Source organism: Balaenoptera physalus (assembly GCF_965194825.1).
Source record: "Balaenoptera physalus genome assembly, chromosome: 8".
Taxonomy (NCBI): Eukaryota; Metazoa; Chordata; class Mammalia; order Artiodactyla; family Balaenopteridae; genus Balaenoptera; species Balaenoptera physalus.
In genome coordinates this window covers 67,118,545-67,145,093 of record NC_138887.1, presented here as the reverse complement: position 1 = coordinate 67,145,093, position 26,549 = coordinate 67,118,545, and the positions used below count along the sequence as shown (strand labels likewise).

General features: G+C 38.8%; 1 pseudogene across 1 annotated transcript; it reads left to right on the top strand.

Annotated features, from left to right (window-relative positions):
* Window positions 1-928: 928 nt before the first annotated feature.
* On the top strand, window positions 929-26,321 carry LOC309665523 (chromobox protein homolog 3 pseudogene; annotated as a pseudogene). The gene has a single exon. The product of its transcript is annotated as a chromobox protein homolog 3 pseudogene (transcript).
* Window positions 26,322-26,549: the final 228 nt, after the last annotated feature.

Genomic DNA, 26,549 nt, shown 5'->3' with positions numbered 1-26,549 from the left:
AACCTACCTCAACATAATAAAGGCCATATATTGACAAACCCATAGCCAGCATTGTTCTCAATGGTGAAAAACTGAAACCATTTCCTCTAAGATCAGGAACAAGACAAGGTTGCCCACTCTCACCACTATTATTCAACATAGTTTTGGAAGTTTTAGCCACAGCAATCAGAGAAGAAAAAGAAATAAAAGGAATCCAAATTGGAAAAGAAGTAAAACTGTCACTGTTTGCAGATGACAGGATATTATACAGAGAGAATCCTAAAGATGCTACCAGAAAACTACTAGAGCTAATCAATGAATTTGGTAGAGTAACAGGATACAAAATTAATGCACAGAAATCTCTTTCATTCCTATATACTAATGATGAAAAATCTGAAAGAGAAATTAAGAAAACACTCCCATTTATCATTGCAACAAAAAGAATAAAATACCTAGGAATAAACCTACCTAAGGAGGCAAAAGACCTGTACACAGAAAACTATAAGATAATGATGAAAGAAATGAAAGATGACACAAACAGATGGAAAGATATATCATATTCTTGGACTGGAAGAATCAACACTGTGAAAATGACTATACTACCCAAAGCAATCTACAGATTCAATGCAATCCCTATCAAACTACCAATGGCATTTTTCACAGAACCAGAACAAAATATTTCACAGTTTGTATGGAAACACAAAAGACCCCGAATAGCCAAAGCAATCTTGAGAAAGAAAAACGGAGCTGGAGGAATCGGGCTCCCTGACTTCAGACAACACAACAAAGCTACAGTAATCAAGACGGTATGGTACTGGCACAAAAACAGAAATATAGATCAATGGAACAGGACAGAAAGCTCATAAACCCACGCACATATGGTCACCTTATCTTTGATAAAGGAGGCAAGAACATACAACGGAGAAAAGACAGCCTCTTCAACAAGTGGTGCTTGGAAAACTGGACAGCTACATGTAAAAGAATGAAATTAGAACACTTCCTAACAGCATACACAAAAATAAACTCAAAATGGATTAAAGACCTAAATGTAAGGCCAGACACTATAAAACTCTTAGAGGAAAACATAGGCAGAACACTCTATGACATAAATCACAGCAAGATTCTTTTTGATCCACCTCCGAGAGAAATGGAAATAAAACCAAAAATAAACAAATGGGACCTAATTAAACTTAAAAGCTTTTGTACAGCAAAGGAAACCATAAACAAGATGAAAAGACAACCCTCAGAATGGGAGAAACTATTTGAAAATGAAGCAACTGACAAAGGATTAATCTCCAAAATATATAAACAGCTCATGCAGCTCAATATCAAAAAAAACAACCCAATCCAAAAATGGGCAGAAGACCTAAATAGACATTTCTCCAAAGAAGATATACAGATTGCCAACAAACACATGAAAAGATGGTCAACGTCAGTAATCATTAGAGAAATGCAAATCAAAACTACAATGAGGTATCACCTCACACCGGTCAGAATGGCCATCATCAAAAAATCTACAAACAATAAATGCTGGAGAGGGTATGGAGAAAAGGGAACCCTCTGGAACTGTTTGTGGGAATGTAAATTGATACAGCCACTATGGAGAACAGTACGGAGGTTTCTTAAAAAACTAAAAATAGAACTACCGTATGACCCAGCAATCCCAGTACTGGGCATATACCCTGAGAAAACCATAATTCAAAAAGAGTCATGTAAAAAAAAAAAAAGAGTCATGTACCACAATGTTCATTGCAGCACTATTTACAATAGCCAGGACATGGAAGCAACCTAAGTGTCCATCAACAGATGAATGAATAAAGAAGATGTGGCACATATATACAATGGAATATTACTCAGCCATAAAAGGAAACAAAATTGAATTATTTGTGGTGAGGTGGATGGACCTAGAGTCTGTCATACAGAGTGAAGTAAGTCAGAAAGAGAAAAACAAATACCGTGTGCTAACACATATATATGGAATCTAAAAAAAAAAATGGTTCTGATGAACCCAGGGGCAGGACAGCAATAAAGACGCAGACGTAGAGAATGGACTTGAGGACACGGGGAGGGGGAAAGGAAGCTGGGACGAAGTGAGAGAGTAGCATTGACATATATACACTACCAAATATAAAATAGATAGCTAGTGGGAAGCAGCTGCATAGCACAGGGAGATTAGTTCCGTGCTTTGTGTCCACCTAGAGGGGTGGGATAGGAGGGTGGGAGGGAGACACAAGAGGGAGGAGATATGGAGATATATGTTTATGTATAGCTGATTCACTTTGTTATACAGCAGAAACTAACACAACACTGTAAAGCAATTATACTCCAATAAAGATGCTAAAAATCAATTGATAGATGGTTAGCCAAGCCCCAGGAGACCTTATCAGAAGACCTGTTGAAATACATTTCCACTTGGTTTACTACTTTTCTCTTCTGCTATGTTAGTAACTGACTCCTACTCTATGCCAGGAACAACCAGCTAGGCCTAGGTGTTGCCAACTGGCCTGGTGCTCATAGCTAGGTCTTGGTTTTCACCTGTTGAACGTAAACACTGTCATAGAACAGCAACATGAGACAAGGCCACTTTCTGACCATAAAGGATCAAGACAATGACTAGGAAATTATGCCTGAACACAGACAAAACATGAATATTGTCCATGCCACAAATTACCAATCATCCCGCTTCCCAACTAAGCAACTGCTGTGCTTCTTTGGCAATTGCAGCTTTATTCTCAATCTAGTCTGTCCTTCCTATAGAGAAAATTTATTGAGATACCTAATCATAGAATTATCCCTGCTTTCTGACAGCAGCCAATCTAGAATGAACTCCAACTTCCCCAGAGCCTCCCCTAAATCACCCAATCAAGACCCAAATCCTATAACAGTTTCTCTCTAATGCCCTCTTACTGAGATGCCCTTTGGTCTCCCCAGAGTGAGTGCGAGCCCTTGCTGTAACAAGTAATAAACCCAACTTACAACTACTGTGTTCCCAGTGGCCTTTGGCTAGAGAGTGTTGACACAATGTCAAAAAAGAAAAAAGAAGGTGTTCTTCACAAACATATACACACACCCCAGATTTATGTTTTCATTTTTGCTTGGGAGGTCAGACATGAGTCCACAGTCACAGACCCTGTTGCTATTATCCCTGCTAAGGATCCCAAATGGCCCACTGGCTTTCCTATCAGCCTCCTCTCACTGCTGCATGGGTGCAGCTCTGTTCATGCTGGTCCAAGCACTAGTGCTGTAAATTGGGGCAGAGTCTACACTACACTGGCCTCATGTCCCTCTGCACAAGTCTTGTGTTTGTGCTGCTGCCACTGAATCCAATGGCGTTTGAAATGGCATAAGGAAACTACTTTGCTTGTGGCGACTGTGGTGTCTGGCTTTGGGAGAGCAATTCTTTTCTCGAGTCATGGGCAAGACTGGCTCATGAGCTGAGGCCAGGGGTGGGATAGAGATAAAAGCTTTTCTCTCCTCTGCAGAACCCAGTTAGAACCAGACTCACTGAACCAGACCCAGCATTACAAATACTGTATTCATATGTAGCTTGATATATTCATTTAGTTTCAGGGAACATCAGGGTTTTCTTGGCCCTGGATTCTATTTGCACTTAAAGCCTATGATTTTTTTTTCTTTTTTTTTTTTTTTTTGGCTACCAGTTTACATACTAACTGTTGCCTCTTACATTGTAATGGCCTTTCTCTTTCCATTTAATTCAATAAATACTTATTTAGCATCCACCACAGAGCTGTGGAGAATACAGAAATGAATCAAATACAGCTCTGATCTTAAGAAGTATATAAGCTAGAAAGTATCAGGCATGTACATAAGTTACTGGGCATCACTCTTTTAGTCAACAAATATTTCTTAAGCACCTCCTCAATGCCAGGCACTGTACTGTAAGTTGCATGTTGATAAATGCTGTGAGTCTACGTGCTGCAACGATGGTGTTCAAAGGATAATAATCTATTTTATAAGCACCTTTGACATGCAAGTACTGAAGCAAGAACTTTTACCTGAATATCTCCCTTGAGCCTCAGAAGAACCCTTTGAGACTGATATTGTTATCACTCTCTCTTGCAGGTGAGATAGCTGTGGTCGTGGTACAACTTGCTAAGATCCCAGGGCTAGTTAAGTACTGGAGCCAGGAGTCAGACCCAGACGGTCTGCCTTTGGATCTGTGCCCTTCACAAATACTTACAACTTGTGTTTTGTTATTCTTTTGGTCTACAGTTTTTTAGGATGTTGCTGATCTCTGAGAACTTCTGCTTTGGGGAAGTTTAGAAAAATTATAACGCAACCAGACATTTTAGAAGGCGTCTGAACTTTTTCCTGCTGCTGCTTCACATGGGAGCACGTGGGAATACATAGGCACCAAAACAGAGCCTCGAGTCTGAGGCTATGACTGTACCGCCGTTGTTCTATGTATTCTGTACAGTCTTGGGAGGTTATTTTTAATGCAGCGTGCCAGAGTGGCATGTTGCAAGATCCATAGTAACCGGCTAACAGTAACAGCACGGCCTGCCAAGTAGAAGGTCTGTAAATCAGTCATAAACACGGTTACAAAATCCGGCCGGCGTCGTGTTCATGAGGGAGTGTCCGTGGAGGAGGCGCGATTCCCGCACAGTTTCGTGGGATCGCCTCGAAATCCCAGGGGAGCAAAAAGCTCCTGCGGTAAGCTTTTTTTTTTTTAAGGGGAAAAAAGTGAGAAAGAGGCTTCCCGTAACTTTATTCTAATAGGGAACTCTTCCCCATGTGTTCAGGTAGCTCCGAGAAGCTAAGGAAAAGATGCTCAGAGAAACAAATGTTTCAGATACCAAGTGCTCTCCTTTCTCACGTTTTTAATATTTTTGGAATCATTCCTTTTCCACTACCACAGCCCACGTTCAGGCCTTCATAACTCGAGGCACTGAGAAGCCTCAGTGCTTTTATCTCTCCTCCCCCAAGTCTACTGAATTCACTGCAGTGAAAATCGCCCCAGGCAGGATTTTGGACCTCGTACTCTTTGAGTGAGAAGTTTACAAGGAGCTCCCAAGTGCTACCAGACCAAATAAAAGCCACACTTAGAAACACTTGGGGCTTTTTCCTATGATAGACTGACAGCAAATCCTGTGAGGGAACAAGACGCTTTACTTGGGGTTGGAGAATCATGAGGCTTTAGGATAAGGACTTTCCTAACAGGCAATGGGTACATCATCAAGGAACACTAACAAGCAGTGTGTCACCTTTGAAACGTCAGAGAAATCACCTTTACATATTTGGCTCCCTGCTGTTACAGAAAATCTGGGCATGGGGAGCAGGCCATTCATTACCAACACAGGGTATTACACAAGTATAAAATACACCACGGGCCGGAAACTGGAGCATCGATAACTTGATAACTTAAGGCTCGATAAAAGATTTAATCTGTGCCTGCAGCAGTGGATTTCAGGGCCCTTCCCCAATCATCTAGGACCATTCACATCATACCTACTCTTTTCACTTGACTTTGCAAGTGGCTGGCTCCCTCCTTGCTTACAAATCACCTGTTTACAAATCTCTGTCCTCTTGGAGAGGGAGGTGTTGGGTTGGGGTAGGAGAGGACTGAAGGAAACCGAAAGGAAAACTTTTTGAGCAATGCCACCTGAAGAGCAATTAAATGAGATAAAACCCTTCTGCCTATATAACCTAAGTTATTGGGAAGATATGATTTAGCTTCTAACGTTACAGAAACAATCGGTACTGGTAAAACGAGGTGTGGCTGTGTAACCGGAAAAGCTAGAGATAAGTTGAAGCAGAAAGCTCTTTCCAAGGTGCCTGCTCAGGACGCCTACCTTGGCTGGGAATTCCCCACTTCAGATTTTCCCCCGGAATGAGATTCTTGTTGAACAGAAGGGAGTTATGAAACTGATTTTTCTCTGTTTACTGTGAAGGTTTTAATTTCAGGGACTTTGATACTTTGGGCACTTTCTTTTCTTCTTTTTTTCCATCACGATGATACATCACATAAAATTTATCTTTTTCACCGTTTTTAAAGTATACAATTCAGTGGCGTTAAATACATTCACAATGTTGTGCAACCATCACCACTATTCACTTCCAAAACTTTTTCATCTTCCCAAACAGAAACTCTGTGTCAATCAAACAACAATTCCTCATTTCACTACCCCCCAGCCCCTGGTAACCTCTATTCTGCTTTCTGTCTCTATGAATTGGCCTATTCTAGGTACCTCATATAAGTGGAATCATGCAGTATTTGTCCCTTTGTGTCTGGCTTATTTTCTCAGCACTATGTCTTCAATGTTCATCCTACGTTTTGACATGTATCAGAGTTTCGTTCCTTTCTAAGGCTAAATAATATTCCATTGCATGTGTAAACCACATTTTGATTATCCATTCATTGTTGATGGAGATTTGGGTTGTTTCTACCATTTGGCTGTCATGAATAATGCTGCCACAAACATTAGTGTACAAGTATCTGAGTCCTTGCTTTCGATTCCTTTGGGTACATACTTAGAAGTGAAATTGTTGTATCAAATGGCAATTCTATGCTAAACTTTTCAAGGAAGTTTGGGCACTTTTAAAGAGAGTATAAATCACATTGGCAAACCCAAATGAGAAGTGTCAATTGGATTTAGGAAAAAAAGAAAAGTGATTGGTGACCCTGATGTGAGCAGTTTGGGTGGAGGTGGGGAGACCGAAGCCAGATTGGAGTGGGTTGTCATGTGAATGGGAGGTAAGCCAAAATGGCCATTTGCTCAACTCTTGTGAGAATTTGGACTCAGAAGAGCTGAAAAAATGGGAGAAAGTTAAGGTGATAGTTGGAGGAACAAAGTTGAGAATAGGCTTTTTAAAGTAGGAGAATCTTGAGCATTTTGAGGGCTCGTGGGAGATAGGAGTCAGGGTGGTGATAATCAGCAGACGTCTCTGAGAAGGCAGGAGAGGGCAGCGGTGGGAGTTGCCTCGGCCTGCACTAAGGATCTATTTCTGTATAATGAGAGAGAGAACACAGGACAGCTTCTGGTGCAACTAAGTTTAATCGTTCAAAGATATTTTTTGATTTTGGCATTGAGGGTGAAGACAAAGTGAAACACTACCTGGCTTTTACTATGAATGGTACAGTAGAGGAGGGAAGGTTTGAACCCCCAAACCAAAAATAGGGCAGAAAATGCTAATGTCACAAGGGAAAGATAGAGAGATGGTACTATGACTTTCAGCAGAGGAAGAAAGTACTTCCAGCCATGGAGGAGGACCAATAATAAGGGAAGCCTTCACTATAGCGTAAACTATTTGGGATGGGATTTGAGATCTAGATAGGCATTGACAGCTAGCAAAGTGAGGCAAAGGCCGTGTTTCCCAAACTGTTCTACATGATACTTAGATATTCTAAAGGAAATGAGTATGGTGGTCAAATTAATTTAAAAAGTGCTACAGATCGGAAAACCATACTGTATGACATGAGGTATTTTTAAAACTAAAAGAGATGATATTAATTATGCTGGGGCAACAGGTGTGTATTGGAACTGTCCCAGGCAAACTAGGATAAGTGGTTACCCTCATTCAATACCATAATCCCCTTTTGGAGACTTAAATGAACATTAGGATTTTAAAAGGCTCTGAGAAGTACTCTAGTAAAGAAATTTGTTTTATACTGGTTACTCTAGCATTTCCCAAATTTATTTTACCATGGCACCCTGACCCTGCTTTTATTCCCCTCAGAGGAGCACATTTTAGCACCTAATAAGTGCTTCCAAAGCAGAAAAGTGAAAGATGTGGGAGTTGGGAGGATTTGGTCAGGCATACAGAGAGCAGTTGAAGATGAAATTAGAAGGGTGAATTGAGCCACATCCGAGAGGACTTTGAGGGCGAGAGTTCGAACTTGTACTTGATGACGAAAGTGATAAAAGGCATTTCTCACAGCAGCACACAGAATATGTACCTATAACTTGAAAAGCATTTCAAAGAATCATGACTTTCAGAAGGGTAAAATGGTGTACTTTTCCTTGCTTTCCTATTTCTGTTCCTTCCTGAATCTCTGACATTAGGGGAGACGAAAAACTCCACTATAAGGACTTTCCTCAGTTCGTCAGACATTAAACTCATGAGTTGTTAAACTCCTATCTGAACTCATATCTTCTTCTCTCACTCTAGTTTCCTTTGTGAGGTCTAAAGGATAAAGAGATGGAAGAATGCTGGGTTTTGAAAAGGAAAGTCATCTCAATTCTGTTTGCTACTGTGGGTGCTATACTCCAAGATATAGATTTGAATACAAAGAGTTTGCCTGGCTAGAGTGGCGTCGTAAGAAAACAAACATCAGTGATTATCATTACTTGACCACAGTTAGACTTCTTAACCAGGGGTCACATATCTGGCAACCTGATTTATCCGACAAGACGGAAAAGAAGCAGGAATAGTTCAAAATAAACTCCTCGAGAGGCTACAGCCTACAGCACAAACTCTACACATATTAGGAGCCACAGACAATTCTCAGAAACTCCCCTCACTCATTTGCACACACTTCCAGTAAATTTAGTAATCCAGATTTCTAGCACACAGTAAATTTAACAGCAAATTAAAAGGGAAGGAAAAATTGACAGGGGTCAGTACATTTAAGTGAAAAGGGGAAGTGTAATACTATAAAAATTCAATAAGGGCTTCCCTGGTGGCGCAGTGGTTGAGAGTCTGCCTGCCAATGCAGGGGACACGGGTTCGAGCCCTGGTCTGGGAAGATCCCACATGCCGCGGAGCAACTAAGCCCGTGAGCCACAACTACTGAGCCTGCGCATCTGGACCCTGTGCTCCCAACAAGAGAGGCCGCGATAGTGAGAGGCCCGCGCACCGCGATGAAGAGTGGCCCCCGCTTGCCGCAACTGGAGAAAGCCCTCGCACAGAAACGAAGACCCAACACAGCCATAAATAAATAAATAAATTAATTAATTTAAAAAAAAAAAGATAAAAGTAACTTATCTTGTTTAAAAAAAAAATTCAATAAAAGGACTAACATGGTGTAAAGTTCTGAAGGCATTTTAGAGGTAAAAACTCAACTCAAATCTCAACTGTGCCTCTGAGGATACCATTTGGTTATACCATAGAATAATGCTTACTTATAAGGATTATTTTGATTCATCAAAGGATGTTTAAGAATGTTCCATTACCCTGTTTAAGATGGTAAGAAAGCATTTAAGACATTTTAGAAATATTTCAATCCAAAATGTTGTGATTTTACAAGTTTGGTCAAAAAAGTTATCTGTTATCTGGGGGAGTCATTGTGTAAATCTGATATTCCTCCAAGTGCTGCTTCCTTGAGAAAGAAGTTCATTGGCAATTTTTTTCCCAACCATATTTCAACATCAATTATTAATCCTGTAGGTTGAAAGAAGATCAACATGGCAACAAAATGTTTTGATAACAGCCTCTTGTGATTTGAAGATTAAAGAAATCATTAAATTAAATTACTCCACAGTCAAATGTTTATGACTGTTTAAAGTTGGCCAGCCAGTGGCACTCTGTAAAGGAACACTGACTGAATTATGTCATAAAATACAGCAGCTAAACTCTATCTTATCACTAAAAAGCCACTTGTGGTTCTTATATGGGGATGCTGGCTGTTCAGGGTGGCCGAGGACTATCCTGTGTGTAAAGAAGCAGCTGTGGGCATTGTAACAGCTGCCCTCCAGGAAGGAGAGAGCCAAGGGTGCAGTCTACAGGGACCTATTTTTTTCTCCTTAATATTTGATTTTGGAGTGTTTTTGCCTACTACAAAGACACTTGGCAATTTTTAACCTCATCAAAAAGTGGGGGGAAAAAACAGATAAAGGTGCCCTTAAAGGTAAACATGAGTAGAGTTCAGAAGCTCTGAAAAATTACCATGATTTAACGCTAAGTTTGCCACTGTTGAAAATAATAAAGTACAGTTTACAGTATATGGCCATCGTCCTTATTTCTTGGCAGACGACAGCATTGCCACTTTTCATTCCAAATTGAGCTAGACAGCTGAAGACTAAATCACTATGAGAAAAGTACATTTCCTCTCAGATAATGTGAGCATGTTAAGATTTATCAGTCTCTTGTCTCATAATTTAATGAGGTTTGCTTTTATCCATTCTTTCTTTATCAGAAATATAGATGATTTCTTAAAAACAAAAACAACAAAAAATAAACCTGTCTCTAATATATTAGCAAACTCTGGGAATTAAAAAAAAAAAACTAGCTGTGAACATCTACTTTAAAAGATGTAGTACACTCTATTGACTGGTAACTTAAATAGGAAAAACAAACAAACAAACAAACAAGCCTTGTTGTGTGGCTTAGGGGCATTACGGCTGCCATTCCATGAGAGAGGTTGTGAAGGACACAAAATTTGTCTAGTTTGTAGAGTACGACTTTTAAAAACTAATAAAATTTTATGGTTTGAAGAAATTTCCACGTGTGATCCTAGAGCAACACTGGCATTGCCTAGGAGCCTGATAGGATTGCAAATTCATGAATCTCATCACCCCAGGACACCTGAATCTGAATCTCTAAGGGTGGTGTTCAGGAATCTGTTTTATGAAGCTCTCCCAGGTGATTCCAATGAGTACTGAAGTTTGAGATTTCTCGGACATCACAGAGTATCACTGAACCTACATGAAATGTACAGAGGGAAGTTCACTACCTTCCAAGGCAACCCATTTTAGAGTGGGACAGCTTTGATTTTTTTTTTTTTTTGAGATGAATCTTCTGAGTACTGAGCTGATATCTATGTCCCTGAATCTCTCTTCTGTGGTCCTAATTCTACTCATTTGGAGTCACACAAACAAGCCCAGTCTGTTTTCCTTTGTTGGGATGTGAGATAGCCCTGTATGAAGGTTAACAGCACAGACAGGTTCTGGGTTTGTATGCTGATTCTATCATTAATGCATGTGTGACTGCGGGCAAGTTATCTGACCTCTCTGAGCTTCAGTTTCCTTTTCTGTAAATGGAGGATAATATTAGTATCTCTCTTATAGGGTTGTGGTGAGGATTAATTGAGATAATGCATATACTTAGCATGGAGTGAGCACTCAATAAATGGTAGCTGCTTATGATTATTATTCTAAGTAATGACATTAAAAAACTTTTAAGACAGCTATCATGTTCCCTGAGTCTTGTTTCTTTCTAAGCTAGATGGCCCCAATTCTCTTCACCATCCATATTATGAAGTGATTTTTTGATTTCCTCACCATTCAGACTGCTTTCCTCAAAATACCATTTAATCTCTATGTTGATGTCCTTACCAAAGTATGGCTGTATATTCCAGATCACATCTGATCTCTGCATTGTTGAACACTACTACGGCCTCTTTATTTTAAATACTCTTCTTCTGTAAATGTAGCCAAACTTGGGTATTTTGACAGTTGTTTCATCCTATGGACTCATATTGATCTTGCTTTCAACTAAAACACTGAAGTCTCTTAAAATAAACATAATTTTTAATTATACAAGTGATACACATTCAATAAGCAAAAAGAAAAAATAATGTCACCAGTATTCATAACACAGAGATAACTATGGTTAAAATTTTGGTATGTACCTTTCTAGACTGTAAAGGTATGTTAGGTAGTGAATTTTTTGAGAACATAGCAAGAGCATAAACTTTGAAATACTAGGTAGCTGTGTAACATTTGAAAAGTTGTATGATTTCTCCTAATCCCATTCGTCACTGGTAAAATGAAAATAATAGCATCTACCTTATTAGTTGTTGTGAGATTTAAATGAAGTATTGTTTGTAAACCACAAAACAAGATTTCAGAAAATGGTATTCTATTATCATCATAATTAATGAATTACATGTATATTTTACAAAAAAATAGAGTTATACCTTCTGATTTATCACTTTTTTTCAAATGATATATTGTGAACAGCTTTCTTTTTTTAAATTTTATTTATTTTATTTTTATTTTTATTTTTGGCTGCGTTGGGTCTTCGTTGCTGCACGCGGGCTTTCTCTAGTTGTGGCGAGCGGGGGCTGCTCTTGGTTGCGGTGCGTGGGCTTCTCATTGTGGTGGCTTCTCTTGTTGTAGAGCACAGGCTCTAGGCGTGTGAGCTTCAGTAGTTGTGGTACACGGGCTCAGTAGTTGTGGCTCGTGGGCTCTAGAGCGCAGGCTCAGTAGTTGTGGCGCACGGGCTTAGTTGCTCCGCAGCATGTGGAATCTTCCTGGATCAGGGCTTGAACCCGTGTCCCCTGCATTGGCAGGCAAGTTCTTCACCACTGCGCCACCAGGGAAGCCCCGTGAACAGCTTTCTATTTCAGTAAGTTTATTTTTTCTACCTTTTATTTTGGAACTATTATAAACTCACAAATGTTGGCAAGGATGTGGAGAAAAGGGAACCCTCCTACGTTGTTGGTGGGAATGTAAATTGTTGCAGTCACTGTGGAAAACAGTATGGAGGTTTCTCAAAAAATTAAAAATATAACTACCATATGATCCAGCAGTCCCACTTCTGGGTATATGTCTGAAGAAATGAAATCAGGATCTCAAGGAGATATCTGCACCCCTATGTTCATTGCAGTATTATTCACAATAGCGAAGACATGGAAACAACCTAACTGTACAGCAATGAATAAATGGATAAAGAAACTCTGAGATGAATGAATAAAGAAAATGGAATATCATTCATCCATAAAAAAGAAGGAAATCCTACTTTTTGTGACAACATGGAAGGACCTTGAGGGCCTTATGCTAAGTGAAATAAGTCAGACAGAGAAAAACATTGTACGTTTTCATTTATATGTGGAATCTAAAAGAGCCAACCTCACAGAAATAGAGAATAGAATGGTGGTTGTGGGAAAATGTTGGTCAAAGGGTACAAACTTCCAGTTACAGATGAATTAAGTTCTGAGGATCTAATGTACACCATGGTGACTATAGTTAATACCATAATATATATTTGAAAGTTGTTGAGAGTAAATTGTAAATGTTATCACCACAAAAAAGAAAAAAAATGGTCATTATATGAGGTGACAGATGTTAACTAATTAATGAGGTAATAATTTCACAATTGTATCATCTATTTGCACACCTTAATTATGCATTATATGTCAATAATATTTCAATAAAGCTGGAAAAAATAAAAGCTATGATTAATGCTCCAGTAGCTACACACTTATGTGCATCCTTAATTATTTAATTAAGAAAATTTCTGAAAGTGTACTTATTAGGATGAAAGGTCTGCATGGTTTTATGATTTCCAATACATATTGCCAAATTGTTGCAGGACTTAACAATTCACACTTTGACATGAAGCATATAAGAATGTCTATTTCTTTTTTTTTTTTGTCTTTCACATAGACATATATGTAAATATAAGCATTAAAATACAATATGAAGTTAAATTATTTTTTTATTATTATGAGGCATCTTATCCATACCGCTTTTCTCCCACCATGTCTTGTAGAAACTTTATTTTTTCCTTTATATTTTTTTCTTATTAGTCATCCATTTTATACACATCAGTGTATACATGTCAATCCCAATCGCCCAATTCATCCCACCACCATCACCACCCCCCGCCACTTTCCCCCCTTGGTGTCCATACATTTGTTCTCTACATCTGTGTTTCAATTTCTGCCCTGAAAACCGGTTCATCTGTACCATTTTTCTAGGTTCCACATATATGCGTTAATATACGATGTTTGTTTTGCTCTTTCTGACTCACTTCACTCTGTATGACAGTCTCTAGATCCATCCATGTCTCTACAAATGACCCAATTTCATTCCTTTTTATGGCTGAGTAATATTCCATTGTATATATGTACCACATCTTCTTTATCCATGTGTCTGTCGATGGGCATTTAGGTTGCTTCCATGACCTGGCTATTGGAAATAGAGCTGCAATGAACATTGGGGTGCATGTGTCTTTCTGAATTATGGTTTTCTCAAGAATGCCTATTTCTTCAAATCCTTGTCAGCATTGAGAATTACCATTCTTCCTACCTTTATCAATTTGGTAGATTGAGGGATTACTGTTTTAATTTAAATTTCTTTGAATAATAATGAGGATAAACCATTTTGTTTATGAATCATTTATATTTCTTCTTTGTATGGTTGTCAGTTCACGCCAGTTCAAGCCTGACTCTTTAAAACACACACACACACACACACACACACACACACACACACACTGTTCCATGCCTCTCCCATCCTGTATTTGTACACAGTGGTTTGTTTGTTTGTTTAGTGGGTCAGAGTGCAGGAACTTACATTTTCCCCTTTGCAATCATCTTGTTAAATTCAGCCAAAAGTTTCAGCCTTTTGCATCCTGATCCTCCCATCCTGTGTTTGCTGCCCTTTCTGGTTTGTTTTTAACTGCAAATCTGATAAATTTGCAAAATATCTTTTTATTCTCATCTTTCTAAAAAGTTTTAGCAGGACAGGGCTCAGCCCAGATCCTATGTGCTCCCTCGGGGACTGGCCCTGTCCTGACATCAATTGGTTAATTACATGGGTTTACAAGACTACCGCCCAGTAGACAGAGCTGCCACCACCACCATGGATGATGCTGGAATCCTGAGTGTTCAAATGTTCTCTCAGCCTTAATGGCTGATCACTGCAACTGTGCGCTGAGGTCCACTGAAGCAAGAGGATTACAAAGTTTCGATTTCTCCTTTGGCTATACACTTCTAAGAAGTTTGTGATAGTATCTCACTCACGTCTTTATGTGTCTCTGGATCCCTCCCCCAGTTTCATGTGCATAGTAGTCATTCAATGAAAGTGTATAAAATTGAATATAAACTTTCCTGGCTGCTTTGCCCACAGGGACAAATAATTCACCTCCTCTTCCCCCCACACTTAGGCCTATCAATCCTACATCAAAGTAGCAATATATATACAGTAAAACTTCAACTAACTGGATTCCAACAGGAGAAAACTCATGTTATATACTCTATTGCTGAAAAAGGAGAGAAATTGAAAATCTACATTTTTTAAGGAGTAATTTCTTTTTTGTTTTCTGCAATTATGGATTTATAGTAAGAATTTATTACTGAGAGATGAACCTGAGGCACTGTCAGTTTCTAGGTCATAAAATAAAGATTAAATTACACCAATACACTGTAAAAAAATATTTTCAAGGAGGCTTAAAGCTTAAAAATACATATCTGGTTATTCAAAGCACAGAGTCTCAAACATTCTAGTTTATGGAGGTTTACTCTGTTCTCTTTTCTCTGAAGTCCAGCTTCATTGCAGTTTCAGACCTTGAGAATTTTGAATATTAGTTATTTGCCTAAGTCTAAAATCTGCATTTCTTGCTTAAGCAGTTTACAAACTGTCTCACTGAATCTTCACAAGAAAGACATGCACAGAACCTTTTTAGAGGAAAATAATTTACATGAACTTCTAATGCTGAGGTTAATTATTTTTAATTTTATACTTATATAATATGTACAGTGATAAAACCAGATTTAAACTTATAATACTTAGAGCTCTTACTGAAATTAAAAAAGGCAAATTTAGGAATCTAATACAAATAAAACTGCAAAGCAATGTAATTCAGATGAACAACATAAGCTTGATGTGATGGATGGTCTTGTTTGAACTTTGGGTTAGATGTGTAAAAAATATCTATATTAACTTGATTCTTTTGATTTTGAGCACTATAAACCATGGTTTGAATCATTGTCATTAGTTTTCCCCTTAATCAATGATGTTGTGTTACCACTGACCCAATCATTTGAATAATGCGCCCCAAAAATAATACTAAAAAGTTTAAAAAGTTATTTTATAACAAATCCTTAACTGTGGGTTTGCCATTACTCTTATTGCCAACACCATACAAGATGGTAGGTACAAACCAGGACCCATGGTATACCCACTCTTTTAAATGTGGTCCTGACTGCTGTGGGTCAGTTTTTCGAGTCTGGTTTCCCCTTTATTACCATACACTGTGTGATGGCTGGGTTTTCCCACTACTTCTCTATATTTAAATGACTTTGAACCTCTAATTTGTGCTATTAGCCTCAAAGCCTTTCGGCTTTTCATGTGGTGAGAATGAGATTGTAAACATGAACAGAGCATGGGCACTAATATTATCTGGGGGTGGCTAGTTATCTAGATAATCTCATCAAATATTTATATTATACTTTAAAATTTTTCATTGAAGTGAAAATTCCAAATGAAAAATTTCTAAGCAAACTTTACAAGGGTTTATCTTTTAAGAAACAATTTAACACATTTATTAAGAAGTATAATTCATATATCATACAATTCACCAATTTAAAGTATAAAAATCAGTGGTTTTAGTATATTCACAGATATGTGCAACCATCACCACAGTCAGTTTTAGAACATTTTAATCACCTCAGAAAGAAACCCTGTACCCTTTAGTTATCACCATTCCATTCCTGCATCTTCCCCTTTTCCCCTCCACCAGCTCTAAGCATTACTTTCTGTCTCTACAGCCTTCTCTGTTCTAGACTTTCATATGAACAGAATCATACAACATGTGGTCTTTTGTGACTAGCTGTTTTCACCTAGTATAACGTTTTCAAGATTCATGCATGTTGTAGCATGTATCAGTACTCATTCCCTTTCGTGGTTAAATAATATTCCATTGTATGGATAGTCCACATTTTGTTTATCCATTCACCAGTTGATGAACATCTGCGTTGTTTCCACTTTTTGGCTATTATGAATAATGCTGCTATAAACATTCTTGTACAAGTTTCTGTGTGGACATATGCTTCATTTCTCTTAGGTATATTCCTAGGAGTAGAATTACTAGGTTAAATGGTAACTCTATGTTTAATTGTTTGAGGAAATGGCATAATATTTTCCAAAGTGCTGCATCATTTTACATTACCACCAGCAGTGTATGAAGGCTCCCATTTCTCCATGCCCTTGCTAACTCTTCTTATTATCTGACTTTCTGATCTTAGTCATGCTAGTGGGTGTTAAGGGGAATCTCACTGTGGTTCTAATTCTCACCTAAACTGTATTCAGTGATAATTTTTGTTTCATCATTTCTTGCTCTTTTTTAAAAAAATGGAAATCATTCCTTTGTTTTTTGTATGAACATTTAAAATTTACTTATTTTAAAGTCTTCATCAGACTCTCATAAATTATTTTCATCTGGAGTAAATTGATGGTCTAATTATTTAGTCTTTCTTAGTATATTTCCTCAAATATTTTGTAATTTCAGTGTGAAGGCTCATTTTCAGTTGGAGTGGTATTTTATTACCTCCACATTGTGCTCATGTCTTCCTATCCAACAGTTCGGTGGTAGTTTCACCTGGCTCACCATGTACCTCTACCCTGAACAAAATTTATAATGGCATTTTGAGGAGTCACCCTAAAAGGCGATACTGGGGATACTGCATATTCAGTTAGTGAGCCAGCCAAAGACTTCATTGAAAGTCTGTAGACTTTCACCTTGTTAAAGGCATAGCCCTAGTTGTTGGTCAGTAACAGTTTTTTCCAGTCCTCTTTCACAGGTCACAGGTCATATGGTCGGAGGGACTGATAATTCAGAGGATTAAGAATGGAGCTGGAAGTGGGGAGAGAGCCCAACTGACTCTTAACTTTAAATACTGAAAATGTCATATGTCTACCAACTGCAGCTCTACTCAGAACTTTATGTTTCTTTATTGTTTTCGGTCTATAATGGTGTTTATTTTTATACCCATTTTTTCCTATTTTACCTTCCCTTTTTTATGTGGTTGGAACAGAGGGACTGTATTAAAGCGTGGACTCCCTGTATCACCTTGACTAGAAGTCTTGCTTTACTTAAGGAAGGAAAGCTGGAGGCTGGGATAATCTTGCAGCAGAAGCTAACAGTTCTCCGGGTAAGGAAAGAGAGTGAATATTTTGCTTTTGCTTTCACAGCATTTTCTCTCATTAGGTGAGAACTTTCCTTTGGAAACTCCCCTCCCCTCTGACATCAGTCAGTATGATTTGGGGTTTGGCTCATCCTACCCCCATAGCATCAGTATGATGCTCAGAGCCTAGGCCACAGTAACTGGTTCAGGAATGAGTAAATAATCCAAGTTGTCCAATGAGATCCCTCCCTGTTATTTTTCTGTCAGGAAAGAGATCTACTCTTCTTATCTCTGGTTCCTAGAATCCTCACTCATTAAATGGGGGTGAATAATAATACCTGTTTCACAGAGCGTCAGGGACTAGTCAGGCGAATCAATGCTTAAGCACAGAGCCCAGCACATGTTGGTCAGGATTCCCATCACTGTTTTTATGAGTCCATGTAAAACTTAAAGGAGGGAGCAGTCACCTTGGACTGGGCTGGTCTAGGAGGGATTCATACAAAGTGAATTCTTTAAGTTGATCTTAAAGAATAAGTAGGGGTTTGATGAGAGGGACAGAGAAAAAACATTCTACAGAGGTAGACGAGGACAATATGGCTGTGTGTTACAAGGAACTGTGAGGAGGAGGGTCAGGTGAAGGCTGAGGGTGCAGGTGGCAGGGAAGCACATGCGGGAAGCTCGCTGGGGCCTGAACCAAGGAGTTGGGGCTTTGTTTCACAGGTATTGGGAAACCACGGAAGATTCTGGATTGAAAAATAATGTGACTGATATGGGATGGCTTATAAAGAAAAAAACTCTTCTATAGGCAGAGGAGACGTGAGCAATCACTCCATGCGCTCCTTCACTGTAACCTCTTGACTTAAACCCCAAACACAAAGCCAAAACACACACACAGGAAATGGTCTAGGAGCATGAAGGAAGTGAAGCAGGAAAACATTTTCCTCAACCCCGCAATGGACTCAGAGCCCACGTTTCACTATTTTGTGTATTAACCAAGTCAGCTTCCCTTTATCTCTGAGCCATGTACACCAAGTGTGTGTGTTTGTGTACATACACACGTATGTATTTTCAGCAGTGTATAGGTTTTTATAAAAATACATTTTGTATATGTGATTTGTACAAAATTACACTGCAATTTTAATGATTTATGAATTTGTTTTAGTGGTTGTGTCCACATTCCTTTTACTATTCTCTCCTTAAATAGACAGATCGTTGTGGGGACTCCAGCAAGATGTAGGCAAATGAAACCTAGCTTCCTTTGAAATATCTGAAGACATGGCATCAAATGATTAGACTGGAGCAGTGACTGTTCCCTTTCAAGAAGAAATATGTTCCTCACTTTGCTACAGTTGTCATTACTCCCTCTTATTTCCCAACCCTGAGCCTGTGTGTCATTGGTGTTTATCATCACTATAGTGCTCTTGTTTTGCTTCTACTTGGTTCCATACGTTGATTTTCATTCCCTACTTGGCCTCTATGGACATTTTAACTTGTGACTCATGGATAACACCAATTTTGATTTTTCCTGTCTGAAGTTGAATTTTTATAGGTATTTCTTCTAAATATTCTAAGACAAGCTAAAAGCAGCATTAACTACCCTAAATACTGAACAGCTGAGGCCAGGCCAACTCTTGGTTGTAATTCATGTATACCACCTTTCTTGGCCTGGCTAATTTTGTGCATTCATTGACAAAGAGAATCTGCCAGAAGTTGTTTTCTATTTGATGGCAGGCCGACAGATGCTGCGAAATCATGCCAACATGTGCCAAGTTGTCACCTCAGTATCCCTGTTTATCAGGGACTTCATTGTACAAATCCCTTGTCCACTGTTATGTCATATTTACTTATACAGATAGATAAAGGCCCATGCCCAGACGAGTGAATTCTTAGGAAGGTGCTATTTTTACCCAGTTCCCTAAAAACCACATAAGAGTGACAAATATTTCCATAGGATTAATGAATAGGTGTTTCAGTCTCCTCTGCCCTTATTAAATACTAGCTTTTTCTTTCATACTTGGAACTCTGTTGAATTTGTGGATGAGAAACATTTTCCATATATAATGAATCCAAGGACTTTTTAACCTATTCGATTTTGTTCCATATATTGGTCACTCTTTTAAGGAATTGTTCCCAATCTAACCAAGAATCAGATAACCTGAGAATTTGGTACATCTTTATTTAGAATATTTTTATATTTTTGAATAATATATATATAAAATACTTCTTGATAAGATCAAGAAATGACCAAGGGAATCATGTAGCTTTAGCCATCCTTGTTTTTATCATTTGCCAAAAAATTTCTTTAGCTTCATGGAAACCACATAGAAACCAAATGACTTGGTTTTCTTTCCACTTCTCTAGGCAACAAACCAATTTTTTAGTTTCCATGGACACCCAGTTGTGCAACAGTAGTTAGATCTGTAAAAACTGCTATCTGACTTAGAGTCTGATGATGACCTACCCATCGGCAATGACAAGTCAGGCTTGGCTCTCTAAGGGACCCATATGTATGAGACTGCACGTGAGCTTCTGGGACAGCGCCAAGCTACTGTCCCTGGTACTTTTCCAGTTTCCTAATTTGTGGAGGTTCACAAACCATTATGGATCTTGTCTTCATATCTGGGTAGTCAGAAAGCTCCAAAATAAGGCAGTGGGAATGGTAATCAAACAGGTCTGGTTGAAATAGATTTACTTTCCACTTGGTTAAGAAAGAGGCCTCACATTCTGATGGCTATGTTAACTCAGTTAAGAAGTGGTACTTATTTGGAATTCCTTGTGGGAAGCCCAAAATGTACTTGAAATGAGAGAAGTCACAAACTTGTTTAGTACATATGAAGGATGGCTTTGAATCTAGGCAGTAACTGAAAGTCTGCCCATTCAGGCTCAGCAGAAATATAAGAAAAGACTGAATTGAATTGTCCTGTATCATATATAAATTCTCCAGGGCCTGTTCCCTCCTAACTTAGGATAGAACAAATGATTTTTGAAAGGATCAATCTGGTTTCCAGGTTTTGAAAATGCTGTTCTTTGCTTTTGCTTGCATTGTGTAAAATTCTCCATTTCCCAGTTGCCCCAAAATTAACAATTTAAAAACTGAATCTTTCAGACCATTAATCAGTGTTGGAAATGTTGAAAAAGAAAGGTTTTGAAAAAATAGTGAAAATGATACTTAACTGGATACTTAACTTTGCCATAAATATGCAAGACCATGGTAAGCATGTAATTTGTCTTTTCTTAGTCTCTGTCTCCTCATCTGTAAAGGAAGGGGATGGGTTGCCAATATTACTTCTAGCACTAATGTTCTACTACTCAATGAAAAAATTTTAATTTCACATACTACAGAGGTCATGTCATGAGCTTGAGAGATCTAGCTCTTCACAGGAATAAAACTTTCAAGTTCACAGGGACTTGATCTTGTATTTTCCAAAAAAAATGCCTCTAATCACTTCTGTTTCTCTTTGCACTATGGAAGTTTTCCATGAATACCATAGAGAATGGATTCCCGAGGAAAGAGAGTGGGTATTTCTCAGAGATTTTCATTTTTGATTTGCTTCTAGGAATTTCAGAGAGACAAATAGAAATGGAATTTTAAAATGTTTATTTATTTTTTTTAAAAAAGGAGAGAGAGTAATAGATGGTAGTTGGCTATTGGAAATCAGCAAAGTTTCATGGGTGTATAATGAACTGATGATCTGAGGTGATATATTTTGTCATTAGTAAATCAGGTATAGGAGAAAGATTTAGGAGAAATGTTACAGAGAAACTTTTAGCTTTACAAACCTAGGGACTGATACATTTACATACCACAGTTCCTTGGCAGCTCCTTTATTATGTGCCAAGTTTCTCATCTCACTAAAGTACCCTGGGCAAATAAAAAGGGAAAGGCATTCCAGGTAGAAGAAACGCCATGATCAGAGATTGGGAAGTATGAGATAGCATCATGTGTAGAGGCAGTGCGAAGAGTTTGTTTAATCCTTTTGGAGTATAAAGTACAGGAGGACACTAGATCATTCAGAGTTCAGGTGCAGATTACAGAAACCACTTTAGCAATTTTAAAAGAATTGTGAAACAGAAACCAAGTGAAGGGAGTTACTCAAGAGGGTCAAAAGCAGCTATACTGTCAAGTAAGATCAGGGCTGAGCAGTGCCCAGTAGCTTTGACCATTAGGAGGCCTTTGATGTCCTTAGCAAAAATTGGCCAAGAGGTGAACTGGGCCACACTGCAGGGAATAAGGTATGAATGGCAGATGAGGAAGAGGAAGTGGGGGAATCTGTTTTCTGGGAGCTTGGCTCTGAAGGGAAGGAAAGCTTTATCTGAAGAAAAACACAAAATGGAAGAAGGTTTTGATCTTAAGCTGTAAAAACCTTAAACAAGTTTGGATGCAGAAGGAAAGAAGTCAATGGTTAGGTAAGAATTGAAGATGCAGGAAAGAGACAGATACTAGATACTAGATGTCCTCAGATTGAGAGGAGAAAGATCTAGTCTCGAGGAGGCAGTGCTGGCCTTAGGTAAGAAGAGAACTATGTGTTTCTCTTACACACGGCAGATGGGGAAAGCATGAGTGAAGAAGCAGATGTGTTTGTAAACTGGGGAAAAGAAGGGAGTAGAAATCACACCCGATAGATTATTTTCTTGATAGAAATAATCAAGAAAATAAGAAGCAGACCATCTGCTGAGAGAGGGGAGAATGGAATGGGGGTGAAATAGGGTGGGGTAGAAAGTGTGAGGGAGAAATGGGTGGAAGAAAAGAGCCAGAAGTGATCAGAATTGCTAAGCAGGACTGACCTTGAAGAAGTGGGGAGATTTCTGAGGAAAGGCTTAAAGTAGTATCATAATTGTCGTAACCTTGGGATCTTTGGTCTTTTAGAAAGTAGTGGTGGGTACTAAGAATGATGTTCCTCTTTAAAATATATTTGTTTTGCAGCTGTCCACCTGATGATTAGGTAAGACTTTTAAATTATCATCATCATCACCTGTTAATCATCTATTAATATGATCAATCTTTTATTTCTAAGACCATCTTGAGCGCTTTGAATAGGAATGAGACAAAATGGCACAAGTGCATCATTAATGAAAGAATGTTCTAAGAACTTACATTTTGAAGTACTCTTCTGTGAATTCCCTGGCGGTCCAGGGGTTAGGACTCGGCACTCTCACTGCCAGAGCCCCTGGTTTGATCCCTGATCAGGGAACTAAAATCCTGCAAGCCGCGAGGCATGGCCAAAAAAATAAAATAAAATTTGAAGTACTCTTCTGTGACTGAAAGTCATCACTTTATGTTAAACATGATTGAAGATTTGAGAAATTTGCCCAATAGATGGGGTAAGGATATGAAAAGATGCTCAAAATTATTACTCATCAGGGATATGCAAAATAAAATACAAGGTAATACCACCATATGCCTATTAGAATATCCAAAATTGAAAAGACTGAACATACCAGGTGTTGGCAAGGACCTGGAGCAAGTGGAACTCTTATGAACTGCTCACGGGAATGAAAATGGTTCAACCACTTTGGAAAACAGTTTGGCAGTTTCTTAGAAATATCCACATCCACATCATATGACCAACACATTTATTTCATCCTCAGAATCAAAAACATTTGTGAGTAAGTCTTTGTACAGACTATCCAAGAGAAAAAGAAATGTATGGCTGTAAAAAGATACATGCAATGTTCATAGAAGTTTGATTTCTAATAACATTTAAAAAAAGAAAACAACAAAAATGTCCATCAACAGGTGAATGGATAAATAAATTGTGGTATAGCCATACAATGGAATACTACTCGGCAATAAAAGTAAACAAACTACCGACTGCACAACAACATAGATGAATCTCAAAATAATTATGATGAGTGAAAGAAGTCAGACAAAAGAGAGTACATAGTGTATTGTTCCATTCATAAAATAGTCTAAAAAAATCCAAACTAACCTATAGCATCAGAAAACAGATCAGAGGTTACCTGGAGACAGGGGTAGGGTTGGGGAAGGCAGGCGGAAGGAATTACAAAAGAGCACAAGAAAACTCTTGTGGGTGATGCAAATGTTCATTATCTTGATTGTGATAATGGTTTCATAGGTACACTCATAAGTCATAAATTAGCAAATTCTACACTTTAAATAAACGTAGATAATACTTTAATAAAGCTGTTACAACAAAAGAACTAATGTGTATGTTCAAAAATTGGAGAATGATTTAATTACGTTATAGAACAGTAAATTTTTTGAATACTGTATCTTTTAAAAATCGTTTTTGGGGGCTTCCCTGGTAGCGCAGTGGTTAAGATTCCGCCTGCCAATGCAGGGGACACGGGTTCGAGCCCTGGTCCGGGAAGATCCCACATGCCGCGGAGCAACTAAGTCCGTCGGCCACAACTGCTGAGTCTGCGCTCTAGAGCCCGCGAGCCACAACTACTGAGCTCACGTGTCACAACTACTGAAGCCTGTGCACCTAGAGCCCATGCTCCGCACCAAGAGAAGCCACTGCAGTGAGAAGCCTGCGCACCGCAGCGAAGAGTAGCCTCCGCTCACCGCAACTAGAGAAAGCCTGTGCACAGCAACAAAGACCCAACGCAGCCAAAAATAAAATAAATAAAATAAATAAATTAAAAAAAAAAAGTTTTTGAAGAGTATTTAATATTATCAGAAAATTCTCATAGAATTCAGAGACAAGTGTACTTCTGATTGATAATGGTCCATTAACATTTGTTGAATGTTAAATGAATGATGTAGTGTTAAATGAAAAGAGCAGAGCAAGACACAAAATTGCATACATAATTAAATACGATCCCAATTGTGGTAACTCTCTCTCTTGTCTCTCATGGCTGAAAGGAAATATCTCAAAATGTTTACACTGGTTGTCTCTATGAGGTGGAATGACATACAATTTTTCTTTTCCTTCTTATGCTTTTGGGGCTTTTCTATAGTTGACCTTCCACTACTTTCACAAGCAGACAAAAACCCAACCAATGCTCTTTGAAAAGATTATTTCCCACACAAGGAACTCACGGGTGCAAATATTTTTAGATAATATATCAATCTAACCGAGGCACATGGCATCTTTTCCTGCACTTCTTCCCAGTAACCTGCTACCAGACACTGAGGGAGGTTAGTGGAGTGGCGATGTGCTGGAAAGACCAGCTCCAGACTGCAGTTAGCTTGTGATGAGACACAGCCTAGAAATGCCTGCTTATACATATGTTTTATGTAGCCTCGGGGGTTCACTTACCTTTATTACTTCCCTGCTAGCAGTCCCTTGATAAAACCAGGTCAAAGACAGAGAGAATAAATTCCCCGGGCTACCCGCAGTACAGCTCTGTCGGGAAATGTTCACCAAGTATACCCTGATGAGAAAAGGAGAGTAGCTGTGTGTCAAATGTAGATAATTCCTCAGTCTTTTGTCCAATCCATGGTGAGCCTTATGCATTTCTGACTTCTTTCCTGCTTGAGTCAAAAAGATGACCAGGGGAGGGTGAGGCCTGTGGAGCGAGAGCCAAGGAAGAAGGCTTGTGAAAGTGAGGGTCAAAGGTAGGGAGGAGTTGGGAGAGCTCTCATGCACAAAGGTGTGCCTTTATTACTGTCCTCCACACCTGAGGGATATCTGCCCTGTGAGACTTCCACTCTGCTCTTCTGCCCCTGTGGAGAGACGCAATGACTGATGCTGTCTGCGCCAAGGGGATGCTTCGGCAGGACGGGGGTTGCTGGGGCCTGAGGCAGAGATGTTGGTGAGACCCACGGGAGCCCTCCTGCCCGGCTCGGCCAGGACGTTGGGATTGTACCTGCAGCCTGAAACATGAGGATTAAAAGGAACTCGAGCCTGAGGCATGCAGGGCCGGAGATGAAGCATACCTCGGGGCAGCTCGAAGGCAAGGAATAATACCTCTTCAAGTTTGCAATAAAAATGGCCTCCAATAAAACTGCATTGCAAAACATGGGAAAGAAACAGGATGGAAAGAGTAAAAAGTCAGAGAGGAAGAGCCTGAAGAATTGGTGGTGGAAAAAGACAGAACTGACGTGTGGTGAAAGTGAGGGGGTGGTTATTTCCTCAAGTGGAAGGGAATACAGATGCTGACAATACTAGGAACCTGAAGAAGACTTCTACTGCCCGGGGGTAATTGAAACATTTGTTAATTCTCCAACAGCTGGTACAGAAAAAGGTGGTACAAAAAGAAAATCTTTATCTGGCAGCGAATCTGATGATAGTGAATCAAAGAAGAGAGATGCTGCCGGGCAGAGCAAGAGGCTTTGTTGGAGGTCTGACCCTGAATGAAAAACTGGTGCCACAGACAGCAGTGGAGAATTGGTGTTTCTCATGAAATGGGAAGATTCAGATGAGGCGGACTTGGTGCTGGCCAACGAGGCAAAAATGAAGTGTCCTCAAATTGCAGTGCTTTTTATTCAGAGACTAACTTGGCATTCTTGTCCAGAAAACAAAGCTCAATAATCGTTTGCATTGCCATATATATAATTACATATATATATACATACACATATACACATAAGCTGATGCATATAAGCTCTGGGTCTTGGTTTTTTTGGTTTATTAGTGTGAAGAAATAACTAGATTCTAATGAAAATAATGTTTCATATGTTCATTTTGAAGGAGTGTTAGGGTTTTTTTTTTTTTTGTCTATAGCACTGGTTACATTGAACAAATAAATAAAGCTTTCTTAGTTGCTTCCTTTATCAGAAAAGAACATTTGATACCATGATACATTATTTTCTCTGCATTAGGAAACAGATTTTCTATATGTTGGAGGAAATCTCCACAGTCATTACGCAATCAGATTATGTGTTTAACTCATATATGCTTAAAGACCA